The 13,433-nt window shown below is 31.5% G+C and overlaps 1 protein-coding gene across 1 annotated transcript in view; it reads right to left on the reverse strand.

The window, feature by feature from the left end:
- The window catches only part of grb7 (growth factor receptor bound protein 7), a 37,771-nt gene extending 28,817 nt beyond the window's left edge, over positions 1-8,954 (reverse strand). The window contains exon 1 of the mRNA XM_056450846.1: positions 8,768-8,954. The gene's annotated coding sequence lies outside the window, so the exon portion shown is untranslated. The remainder of the gene's footprint in view (positions 1-8,767) is intronic.
- Between the last annotated feature and the right edge of the window lie 4,479 nt (positions 8,955-13,433).

Raw genomic sequence — 13,433 nt, forward strand, 5'->3', positions numbered from 1 at the left:
CATTCTTATCCTGTTATTTACTTGTTTATTAAATGTTTTGGCTTTTGTTTTTGTCTTACCTGCTTTCCGAAACCATTCTTCGACAGACTCTAACTGCGTTGTCTTGATCAACTCCGCTCTGGGTCTCAAATTTTCTAACGTACATACTACTAGTATACATACTTCTGGCTACATAATTTGAGATCTGCAAAAATGTATATTGGGCTACGTTTTCAGAATGAACCTATGCTGAAAATAGTGAAACCCTTTCTAAGTTTTTTGTTTTTGTGTGTGTAGGCTTGTATTTTGCAGTTCTGTAAAAATACTCAAAATGTCAATTCAATTCAATTCACCTTTATTTGTGTAGCGCTTATACAATGTAGATTGTGTCAAAGCAGCTTCACATAAAAGGTCACAGTAAATAGGAACAGTGTAGTTAAGTTTGTAGTGTTTAAGTTCAGTTCAGTTTAGCTCAGTTCAGTGTGGTTTAATAATCACTACTGAGAGTCCAAATATTGAAGAGCAAATCCAACGATGCGCAGCTCTACAGATCCTGAACCATGCAAGCCAGTGGCGACAGCGGAGAGGGAAAAAAAAAACTTCACTAAAGGCGGAAGTGAAGAAAAAAAACCTTGAGAGAAACCAGGCTCAGTTGGGCACGACCATTTTAATTTCTCCGCTGGCCAAACGTCTTGTGCAGAGCTGCAGTCTCAGTGGCGGAGGCTGGAAGCTGGCCTCAGCGAAGACTCGTCTGTCTCTGGAGCGTCACAGGAATCAGTCTCATGTTCTCCACTCTTCCATGACCATCGCAGTAGTTGTTCAGGATTCGGCCAGGTCCAGGATATGGAAACCTTGGGATCATCTCGTCGTTGGTCTTGGATCGAATCAGTGACTCTGCATAGTCTGAGGGCCTCGGGAAGAGTATCCCCAGGTGGAAATGGAGAATAAAGAAAATAATTAGCGTAGCTGATGTTCACAGTGTATATCAGCAAGATGCATAACCTGTGTGGAAGCCCCCTAAGTGGTGCACTAAGTGTATGCTTTACTGAACAGATAGGTCTTTAATCTAGTTTTGAATTGGGAGAGTGTGTCTGAGCCTCGGACGTTATCAGGAAGGCTATTCCAGAGTTTAGGAGCTGTAAATGAGAAGGCTCGACCTCCTTTACTCGACTTTGCTATTCTAGGTACTACCAGAAGTCCTGAGTTTTGAGATCTTAAAGAGTTTTGAGATCTTAAAGAGCGAGTTGGATTGGAAAATGTCTCTGTCAAACAATTATATCTGATTCACCAAAGTCACACAAGTGGCAATTTCACATCTGTCGCATCCATAACAGAGAGTAGGGGAGTAACAGATAACAGTTGATTCGTGATTTGTACTGATAACAACACACAAGTCGGAACACACGTGGCCAGAGGATTAATACATTTTTTTACTTGTAGATAAATCCTAAATTTGTAACGATCGTCTCTCTCATCATTCAAATCACATGTATGAAAGCATTTAGGCTTTCCTGTAAAATATAATGATGACAGAAGAAGTTGTGGTGGGTTATTCAGGATGTGGTGGGTTTCTTAGGTTATTAAAGGTGTTTTCTGTCACTGTTGTTTTTGCCTGCATTATTGCATTCAGTGTGAGCTGCATGATTAATCAGTAAAAGATCGTGATCTCAACACTCATGCAATATAAATTATAAACGATGGTGATTTGCATAATTTAATAATCCTTCGATTAATTCAAATGTGTTTTTGAAAAGACAAAAAGTTTTGTTTTTAGTCTTTGGGGTTAGTTATAAAGCTACAAAGAGTCGAATAACACAGAAGTACTGGGATAACAGTTTATAGTTTAGATAAAAGTTTAGATAAACCCACTGATGTTCATGGTAAAGATTAAAATCACCGTCATTTGCATTTAACGACGCTCAAAAATGAAAGTTGTAGGCAGCAATTAAATTATTTAACCAATAGGTGGCCATCAAAAATATGGCACTGAACAGTTCTTCAGAAATGATCCATCTAGCAATGAAGCTTGAAGTCTATGAGTGAATCACTGAATCATTTATTGAAAATGAGACTAAACATAAATATGGGTTGTACAAATTATAATGTTAGATTTATACATAGTGTTATCAGCAACAGTAGTAGTATTTTCGATATTCAGTGAATTTTTCACACTACTGAATATTTTACAATTTATTTTTATTCGGCTGATTATTTCTTTATATTTTACGAAACAAAAAGTGTCGTGTTTTTGTAATAAATGGAAACCAAATTACATTTGTCTCCTCCTCTTTGTGGCTGATCCGAAAAAGGGTCTGACCTGTGACTAAAAAACATCCCAACCGTGAGATTTGTGATCAGTTACACCACTAACAGAGAGGCGTCACATCCGTAACGAAGCTTTACCTTCGTAAATGCAAAAATGTGAAATAAAATCTATCTTTTTTTTTTTGTTGTTCTATAGTGAGCAACTCTTATCTCTTTGATTAGCATCATTTCTTTTGGATTGTGCAGTTTAATTCATAGAATTTCTGCTGTATACTAGAAACTCGCAGAGACTTATTTTTCCATAATGCTTGTTTATTTCTCTCATTTACAATATAAAATTTTTTATAGATTGAATTTTTATATAAATTTTTATTGAAAATTTATATAAATTGAATATTTATTAAAAAAAATTAAATACAATTTTTATGATCTTATTAATCTGTGGTGAATTGTTTTGGAAAATATAAACAGATGTTTCACTATAATGTTACTTTTCCTCTGAATCTATGTTTTGAGTTTTTACTGCAATCGTCACATTCATAACACTGAAACTTCTCAAACGCAAACAAATTTTCCTTTCCTGAAATAGAACCTGATTTTCTGCCAAGAACAGAATGAAAACAATGACGTGTGCCAGAAGTGTGTAACGCGAGTCACACCTTTCGCAATGGTTTTGTTATGAATCTTTTCTTCGCCATTTCTCGTGGAGACTGTTGACTAGACGCTGATGTTGACTGAGTTAACTTGTGAACCAGGAAACTGTCACTGAAACTCAACCGTTCAGCAAACAACAAACTAATACTTGTCAACACTCCTCCACAGATCTGTTTGCTCACGGGTACATAAGCAATCGAACAACTACATGTTTAAATATTTGTCAATAGATGAAAGATTAGACGGTGCTGCCAAAAACCCTTTATACATGCAGCTGTCAATTTTTTTTGTTATTAAACATACGTCGATTTTCTACAATTCCCTATATCGTGAATTTAAATACAAGCACAATATTGATACCTCAAGGACGTCAAATACAGTGAATAATCAGTTATTATCGAAACTTTTGCAGTGCTTTTTAGGAGTATTCAGATTGCTGTATTTGCAAGATGTAAAAGGTGATTCATTTTCAAACTTTAACATGTTCACAAAGGTCAATTTAATGAATACTAAAGCATTTATTTATCTTAGGTGATGCTAATGTAATTGGCTTATGTAATGTCAAATAATGCATAAAAAAAATGCAAGAAAGCACAGTATGCACGACTTAATTATACAATGTATGAAAATAAATTGTCACTGTAAACCATATCCTCTGGTGTGACACTAACAAATACACTCACTGTTATTGAATGCGTTTTATAAATTTAATGCCAAGTCAGTTTAAACCTTAAACGAAGTTACACAAGTCAAGTTTATTTGTAAGCAGTTTATGAATAATTTTAACTTAAAATAAAAATAAATGACATAAAGCAATTTAGCAAGTTAATAAATTAGGGTGAACATACTGCATTCTTTTGCATTACGAAAACTAAATAAAACCATATAAATTGAGTAAGTTCAACTTAAATTGTTAGTTTAAATTCAGGTAATAAAAATTAAGTTCAACTATTTGTTTTTTTAATATAACCCTAAATAAATGTATTGAGTTTAACTTAATTTGTTTAAATTCAGTTCAAGTTCAATTTAATAAGGTTAATGAATTCGTTTAAAGTTATTTTAAAAGTTAATTAATTTGTTTATATTACGCCCATACACTGTAAAAAATGCTGGGTTCCACACAATTCCTTAATGTTGTCTCAACTCAAAACTATTAAGTTAACCTAATTGTTTTTTTACACATGTAAGTGGATTGAAAATAAAACAATTAAATTGTGCCCCCCAAAAACTTAAAACTTCTGTTGTTTCAACTCATTTTAAAAAAGTAGTTTGAACAAACAGCAAAAGTCTTTTTTTTATGTGTATAAACGGCTTGCAACCACTTACCTTAAAAAAACTGTGTACACATTTTCAGTGATATGTTCAATTTAAAATGTAAACTAATAAAAGTTTTAATTAATTGAAGGACTGAAGCCCCATGAAGTGTGGTAAAAAAAAAAAAAGAGTTATATCTAAACACACACTATTCTTATTCCATGGTGATGCGTACGATACCAAAACCCGACAGGTGGACAAATCTAAACTTGTTTTTATTCAAACAAACATAAACATGCATATAATAAATAATACTGCTTATAATAATAACATTATACAAATGCAAATGGTCATGAATAAACTGAAAATAGTAATTTACTAAAATTTAATAAGTTAACATACTATTCTTTTGCATTAAAATAAGTAAAAAATAAAAAGACCACATAAATTAAATTCAACATAATTTGTTTAAATTCAGCCCTTATAAATTAGGTTTGATTAATTACTTTTTTTTTAATTCACCCCTTATATATTAAGTTCGATTAACTTATTTGTCTAAATTCAGCCCAAATAAATTGACTAAGTTCAACTTAATTTGTTTAAATTCAGCCCTTATAAATTAGGTTTGATTAATTAGTTTTTTTTAAAAATTCAGCTCTTATAAATTAAGTTTGATGAACTGAATTCAGCCCAAATAAATTGATTAAGTTCAACTTAATTTGTTTGTTTATAGTCAGCCCCATATAAATTAAGTTAATTTGTTTAAATTCAGCTCTTATAAACAGAGTAAGTTCAACTTCATTTGTTTAAATTCAGTTCATATAAATTTAATAAGCTTAATTAATTTGTTTGTTTATATTTAGCCTGTACACCGTAATAAAGCTGGGTTCCACACAATTGTTTCCTGTTGTTCCAACTCAAATCTATAAAGTTAGCTCAATTGTTTTGAAAATAAAACAGTTAAATTGCCCCCACCTCCAAACAAACTTAAGAATTGTTTTCAACTTTTTAAATGTGTATAAATGGCTTGCAACCACTCACCCTAAAAAAATGAGTAAACATTTTGGTGATTTGCTAATTTAAATTTTTCAACTAATTAAAAGCTTTAATAAGTTGAAAGAATGAAGTCCCATCTGAAGCCCATGATGTGCACCTCTTCAGTTTCTGACTTTTTTTTTCCCTTTTTTTTTTATATATATATTTTTGTACTAACATTTTGTATTTTACAGTTTTACTTTTTTGGAACAATTATAAAATTACACTGAAACAAAATTCAGCAAAATTGATGCAAGCAATTTATATGGGCTGAATTTAAACAAACAAATTAAATTTTAGTAATGTTCAACTTTGTTTGTTTAAATTCAGCCCAAATAAATTGTTTAGTAAATAAATCCAACGAACCATCTTTGAATCATTTTGTCAGTGATAGGTTTGTTGTCCTTTGGCAGCCCTATTTATTAAAAAGGTCTGAAAAGTCATGGAGAAAAAAAATATGAATTCATAATTTTATATAAAATAACCAGCATTTTATAAAGATAAGTGTCCAACAAGTAAAATAAATCTCACACCATTTGTATATTATTACGAGTTGTTTTTCTTCATTTTTGCGATGTCGAAGCATTGGATATATTTTTACAGTCTAATTCAGTAAAAGTAAAAAAAACAACAACAGTGAAAAAAATGATAAAGTTAATGACCCCTTATATTTTCTCAAACATCAGACTTCAAACTACATAAATATATCTATTTCATTCCTCAAAAAAAACATCTTTACTGTCTATTTGTCATATAAACATACAATTTTAGAAAACAGGTAATACCAAAAAAATCCTTGCAGTTCTTAATATAATCAATCAACTGCAGAAGTAACTATTAGTAAACTATTTTTATGCCCCATTCTCCTGCAGCTCAAACACTATCAGACACTTCCTGTCAAATTAAAAAGGTGAAGTCATTCTTAAACCAACAGAGCTGCATTGTACAAGGCTGCGGGCTCTACTTACATCAAAACACAAAGACGGAAACCACACACACCACTTTTTCATGCTCCGAGAGAAAAGGGCATATGTGGGTTTCTATTAAACGTGCATCAGGAAAACCACTGGACTGAATATCAGTACAACTTCAAACCAAACACAATGAGAGAAAGAGTGGTGCACAAACAGGCTGGACAGAAATGAAAGTAAACACACGGCGACATGCACCTGCGTCTGACAGCTTCGCAAATAAAGCTCTTGTTTATTCTGCTTTGAACTGTTGTTTTGTCACCTAAAGCCATGTTTCCAAAGAATAAGGTTGATATTCTGAGCACATGAAGTCTGTGTATTAATAACAACAAAGTGTAATATACTGTAGCAAATGATGAAAACAACGGACTTGGGTCAACAAACAAATAAAATAAAAAAATAAATAATAATAATAATAATAATAATAATAATAAAAAATAATAATAATTATATATAATTATAATTATATATATATTCATTTTCCTTCAGCTTAGTACCTTATTTATCAGGGGTCACCCATACATTCTCACATTCACACACACACACTCATACTCAACGGCAGAGATGCCCAAAGTGAGGCCTGCGGGCCAAAGTAACCTTGTAACCTTTGATTTGGCCCACCATCCCATCTGAGAGGAGAGCGAGTATGATGAAGATGGGTGATTGCCTTTAACACAGAGATCATAATTTCTAAATTGACGTAATTAAATGTTGTAAACGAATCTGCTTTTTTAAAAATGTAAATACTGTCACACATAGAGGACTATGCAGAAGACATCGGCAAGCAAATTAAGTCAAAAACTAGTGTAATTCTGTCATAAATTAGATTGTTTTGTTTTTACTGTAATAAAAACAGTATTATAAAATGTATCATAAAATGTAAAGAAATATTGTATTAGTTAATATAAAGCAATGTTTTCTAGTCATTTTAAAATATTATTAAACAAATTAGAAAGTTACGCATGGTAACTATATTTACCTCCGGCCCACTAGCCTCAATAAAGTTAGATTTTTGGCCCTTCATAAGAAAAAGTTTGGACACCCCTGCTCTATAGGCAATTCAGTTCACCCAATTTACTTATATCGGAGCACCCGGAGGAAATCCATGTCAATACGGGGAGCACATGCAAACGCCACACAGAAACGTCAACTGACCCAGCCGGGACACGAACCAGCAACCTTAACTACTGAGCCACCGTGCCACCCCTACACACACACATATATATATATATATATATATATATATATATATATATATATATATATATATATATATATATATATATATAAACATATAATTACATTTATTTTTTATGAAATGTATAAAAAAAAATTGTTAAACACTTATTTATTAAATATTTTATTACTTATTAGTCCAGTCATTATTGCTTTTATTGCCATTAATAATAAAAATAATATTAATTATAATAATAATAATTAATATTAGAGTGATTTCTGAAGGATCATGTGACTCTGAAGACAGGAGTAATGAAGCTGAAAGTTCAAGTTTAAATCATTGGAATAAATTATTAAATTAAATTGTAGACTACTTTTAAGCCGTTCTTTTATAGTGCAATAACATTTCACAATTTTTACTATATTTTTGATGAAACAAATGTAGCCTTGGTGAGGAGAGCAAGCTTATTTTAAAACATTTAAAAATCCTACTGACCAAACTTTTGTGGGGTCAGTATATATATATATATATATATATATATATATATATATATATATATATATATATATATATATATATATATATATAAATAATGTACACTTCAAAGTAATTGCATAATAAAGAAACTACATAAGAAACAAACATAGGTATTATACATAAAATGTTTATATACCATAATATAATAATCACACAATTATCATTAATTATTTATATATATATATTTTTTACCTTTCATGTTGTAGAATTACATACGATTCTCTTATATATAATACACAACTATTACATTGTAATGATATATTTATTGTTATATAATAATAATAATCATATAATAACTTAATACATTCATGTTATTATATAATAATAAATATTATAATAAGAATTATACTGATTACACAAACATTATACTGATTTATTTTCTTGGCACACATTAATTTAAACTAGTTTTATGTTTGCTTTTTATAGATTTAACGAGTCTGTTTTACAAGTAAGGTTTAACCAAGCTGAACAGATCGAGCTGTAAAGTTAGAGACAAAACAGTATTTATATGTCTACAAATTCATTTAGTAAGCAAAAAGTACCAATGTATTACCAAGCAACCTGAAGTACAATGTATAAACACCATTATAGTGTGAACCAGTTGAAATGGATCACAGTTTCACATTTAAATTACAGTGCTATACACTACAAGTCAAAGTATTGTTTTACCATAGCTTTACTATAGCGTATCGTGTGGGCTAGTCGAAAAACAAAAACATTGAAGCAACATTGTAAACAAACACTCTAAAAATGTCACAATTCAGATCATAAATCTACAACTACTACGATTAACCGTTTAGTTTCTGATCTAGTAAGTTTGTTGACACGCAAACAGTAAAGTTTACCACAGTTTAACATTGTATAACCGTGCCGTGTGTATAAAAGCTCGACTCACCTTCACGTCAACCGTCCACTCGTGTGTTGTTGTTGTTGTCGTCGTCTGGTATCGGTGTAAAGTGACAGGGAAAAGCTGAAGTGTTTGTGAGGTGTTTCATCAGTCCATCCGGCATGAGTAACAACATCTCCTCACTACACTCGAGTTTCGCGTGGGCGGAGCTCGTGAACGCGCAGGTGCAGGAAATACAGGTAAAGTTCGCGCCTACAGGTGAGCGATGTCGCTCGAGGGGGATACAGCTGCGGCCGGAAGTTAGCGAGAATTATTTATTAAATTAGTAAATAATTGTATTTTATTAACAGGGTTCCCACTCTTTCATAGACAGTAGATTCAATGACTTTTTAAAGCACCATTAATTTCAAATGCAGCAACTTATTCACACCGCCAGCATATGCAGTGCAATGGAAGTCACACTTTCATGTACCTGACACACTTAATATTTACATTAAAGCGTCAATGTCAAATGGCAATTATGGTGTTTTGAATGTGGAAATTCTACAAATTTAGACCTTTTTAAACAGTTATGTTCATAATTTTTTAATTAAAAAAATATAATTTAATTTCTCCTTTTTTAAATGTTATTGACAACAGCTCAATTGTTAAAATAACATCATACACAATTTCATTTCAAGCACTATTTAAGGACCTATGATTGTTTTTAAGTACTTTCCAGGCCTTGATATCATATGTCTGAAATTCAAGTACTTTCAAATACTTTTAATTTATACATAATGTATTTTATCTACCCCCACCCCTACTAAATCTACCCCTCACTAATGTAAATACAGTAATTATAAGGAAAATTATTTAATAAATAACTCAGTCAATTGTATTTTATTAATGTCAACCCCACCCAACCCTAAACCTACACATCACTAATGTAAAAAACAGTAATTATAACGAAAATTATTTAATAAATAACCCAGTCAATTGTATTTTATTAATGTCAATCCCCACCCAACCCTAAACCTAACCCTCACTAATGTAAACACAGTAATTATTCATTCATTCATTTTCACTCGGGTTAGTCCCTTTATTCATCAGGGGTCACCACAGCGGAATGACCCACCAACTTTTCCGGCTTATGTTTCATGCATCAGATGCCCTTTCAGCTGCAACCCAATACTGGGAAACACCAACACACTCTCACATGCACACACACACTCATAACATACACTACCACCAATTTAGTTTATTTAATTCCCCTATAATGCATGTGTTTGTACTGTGAGGGAAACCGGAGCACCCGGAGAAAACCTATGCCAACACAGGAGAACATGCAAACTCCACACAGAAATGCCAAATGACCCAGCCAGGGCTTGAACTAGCAACCCTCTTGCTGTGAGGCGACTGTGCTAACTGTAACAAGAAATATTTATATTATTTATTAAATCACTTAGTACAATTGTACATTATTTGCATCTACCTCCACCCCAACCCTAAACCTAACCCTCACTAATGTAAAACAGTAATTATAACGAGGATAATTTATTATTTTACTCGGTCAATTGTATTTTTTTAACGGCAACCCCTGCCCCTCACAGTAATGTTAAAACAGCAACATATTGTTGTGGTGTAATTGTATTGTTGTTATAATATAAATAATTGTTCACTTGCTTGACTTGATTGTATAACTGAGACACATCATGCCCCAGGCTGTTCATCCTTTTCCCACTCAAATAAACATCAAAATGGCAAAGACTCCTGCAACTTCTGTTTCAAGCCAATTTAAAAACAAAAATAAAAAAATAGCTCAGTTCTTTCATCATTCACACATCTTTACATTATTCCAAACCTGTATGCAGGAAACACAAAAGATCGTTTGAAAAATGTCCATACAAAGCTTAGTTGGTGGGATGCAGTGTTGGTTTTTGACTTAATTGACCTTCACTGTATGTATAGATGAAGTCAGAATTATTAACCCCCCTGAATTATTAGCCCCCCGTTCATTTTTCCCCCCAATTTCTGTTTAACAGAGAGTTTTTTTTTCAACACATTTCTAAACCCAATAGTTTTAATAACTCATTTCTAATAACTGATTTATTTTATCTTTGCCATGATGACAGTAAATAATATTTAACAAAAATTGTCTATACAGCTTATAGTGAGATTTAAAGGCTTAAGTAGGTTAATTAGGTTAACAAGGCAGGTTAGGGTAATTAGGCAAGTTATTGTATAGTGATGGTTTGTTCTGTAGACCAGTGTTTCCCAACCCTGTTCCTGAAGGCACACCAACAGTACATCTTTTGGATGTCTCCCTTATCTGAACCATTCATTTCAGGTTTTCAAGTCTCTTCTAATGTTCTGATGATTTGATTCAGGTGTATTTGAATAGGGAGAGAATGAAAATGTGCACTGTTGGTGTGCCTTCAGGAACAGAGTTGGGAAACACTGCTTAAAGGGGCTAATAATATTGACCTTAAAATGATTCATAAAAAATTAAAAACCGCTTTTATTCTAGCCGAAATAAAACAAATTAGACTTTCTCCAGAAGAAAAAACATTATCATAAAATATTAAATAATAAAATATTAATTCTGACTTCAACTGTATGTATGTATGTATGTATGTATATATGTATATATATATATATTATTTTTACAAGAATATAGGTCTATAATACTACAGGTTTAAAATTACATGACAATGCGACCATTTGTATTTCTTTCTTTTTTCTTTTTTTTTTATCTCTTCATTCAAAATTATACCAATGCATATAAAATGACAGCATAAAAATATTCCAGTGACATAGCGTCCCTAAAAAAAGACATAAGCTTCATCATGGAAAGATGTTTCACTGGGAATTACGTTATGAACCCAAAGTCATATTTCCTGATTATTAAACCAGTAATGTTTCAATTAAATAGAACGTTTCATGTTCATAATACATTAATGTTGCTAAACAGGCTTCAAGATTCCAGAACAGGATTTCCTGCAATTGCAGAGGTAAAGATTACCTGCTTTACTTCAGCCCCACCTGAAGCATCAGGCAGCCTTTACCAAGCAGCTACTATATTGACAAAATCAACTCATGTATAATCAGCAGTCAAATGTGTATTTAAATCAGAATAAATTAGCTTTGATATAATTTTTATTTTCCTGGCAAGAAGCAAATGCTCTTAAGATTTGTCATTTGTGGCTAATACCAAATAAACAGTTCTTATAATTGCGGTAGTGTGTAATTATTTTTTTGGGAAACCATGCAACACTGTCTTCTATAATTATTTTCTGCTAATGACTGATCATGTGACACTGAAGACTGAAGCAATGATGCTTAAAATTCAGCAAAGAACATAGGAATAAATTACATTTTGATGAGATATGTTCAAATAGAAAGTTACTTTGAACAGTAATTACTGTTTTACTGCATCAAACATCAAACCTTTAAAATGATTATTATTGCTGTACATTATAAGAGCAATGAAAGATTTTAGCTAAGCTTTTACTTTGGTTGTAGTTTACTTTTATAAAAGAAAACTAATTAGCAGACACTCAGTTGAAGACCTTATTTAAAAGAACCCAACACTTAGAATAAGCAATTCAAGCAAATAATACATTTCAACAACACTGGACTAATGCATTCAGGTCTGTTTTGATCTGGAAGAGACACATCTATAAAATTACATAATTTTCTAAATGCATTTTATCAACTGATTTAAGATCTTCAAAATACATATTTATATAGGTTATGAAAAAACCTAAATTTAAAAATAACAACTTAAGTAAAACGGTTGGGGTTAACTAAAATAACTTTAGTTTGGATTATTTTTAGAGCGAGTACCTTTATGCATACAAGTTTATATTTGTGTCAAAAACTTCCTTAAACATAAAATTTCATACCTAAACACACATTTGTGGCTTAATAGTACTAATAAAACATGAATATGTATGCCTAAAGACAAACCATTGCAAAATAATAAATGTATGACCTTTTATCTTATGAAAGAATATTTTTGGAAGTAATTTCTTGTTTCATTTTGTTTAATGTAGGTTTCATAAAATGAGCTTGTTTTGAGAAATCACAAATTATTAAAATAAAAATAAATGATAACACTAATTACTAATCATTAAATATAAAAATAATGACAAAGCAGTCACATTCAAAGGGATAGTTCACCCAAAACTGAAAATTTTGTCATTTACTCCCCCTTTACTTGACGTCCATAGTATTTGTTTTCCTACTATGGAGGTCAATGGTTACCGGTTTTTAGCTTTCTTCAAAACAGTTTCTTTCTCCTGTTGAAAACAAAAGATATTTTGAAGAAAGCTGAAAATTTGCAACCATTGACTTCCACAGTATTTTCCTACTAAGGTAGTCAATGTTAGTTTTCAGCTTTCTTCAAAACAGTTTCTTTCTCCTATTTAACACAAGATATTTTGAAGAAAGCTGAAAACTTGTAACCATTGACTTCCACAGTATTTTCCTACTATGGAAGTCAATGGCTACAGCTTTCAGCTTTCTTCAAAATAGCTTCTTTCTTCTGTTGAACACAAAAAAAGATATTTTGAAGGAAGCTGAGAATGTGTAACCATTGACCTACATAGCATTTGTTTTTCCTACAATGGAGGTCAATGGTTACAGTTTTCAGATTTCTTAAAGTGTTCAACAGAAGTAACTATTTAAAAAAAAAAAACTGAAACCTGTAACCATTCACTTCTTTAGCATT

Source organism: Danio aesculapii, chromosome 24 (assembly GCF_903798145.1).
Source record: "Danio aesculapii chromosome 24, fDanAes4.1, whole genome shotgun sequence".
In the NCBI taxonomy this organism is placed as follows: domain Eukaryota; kingdom Metazoa; phylum Chordata; class Actinopteri; order Cypriniformes; family Danionidae; genus Danio; species Danio aesculapii.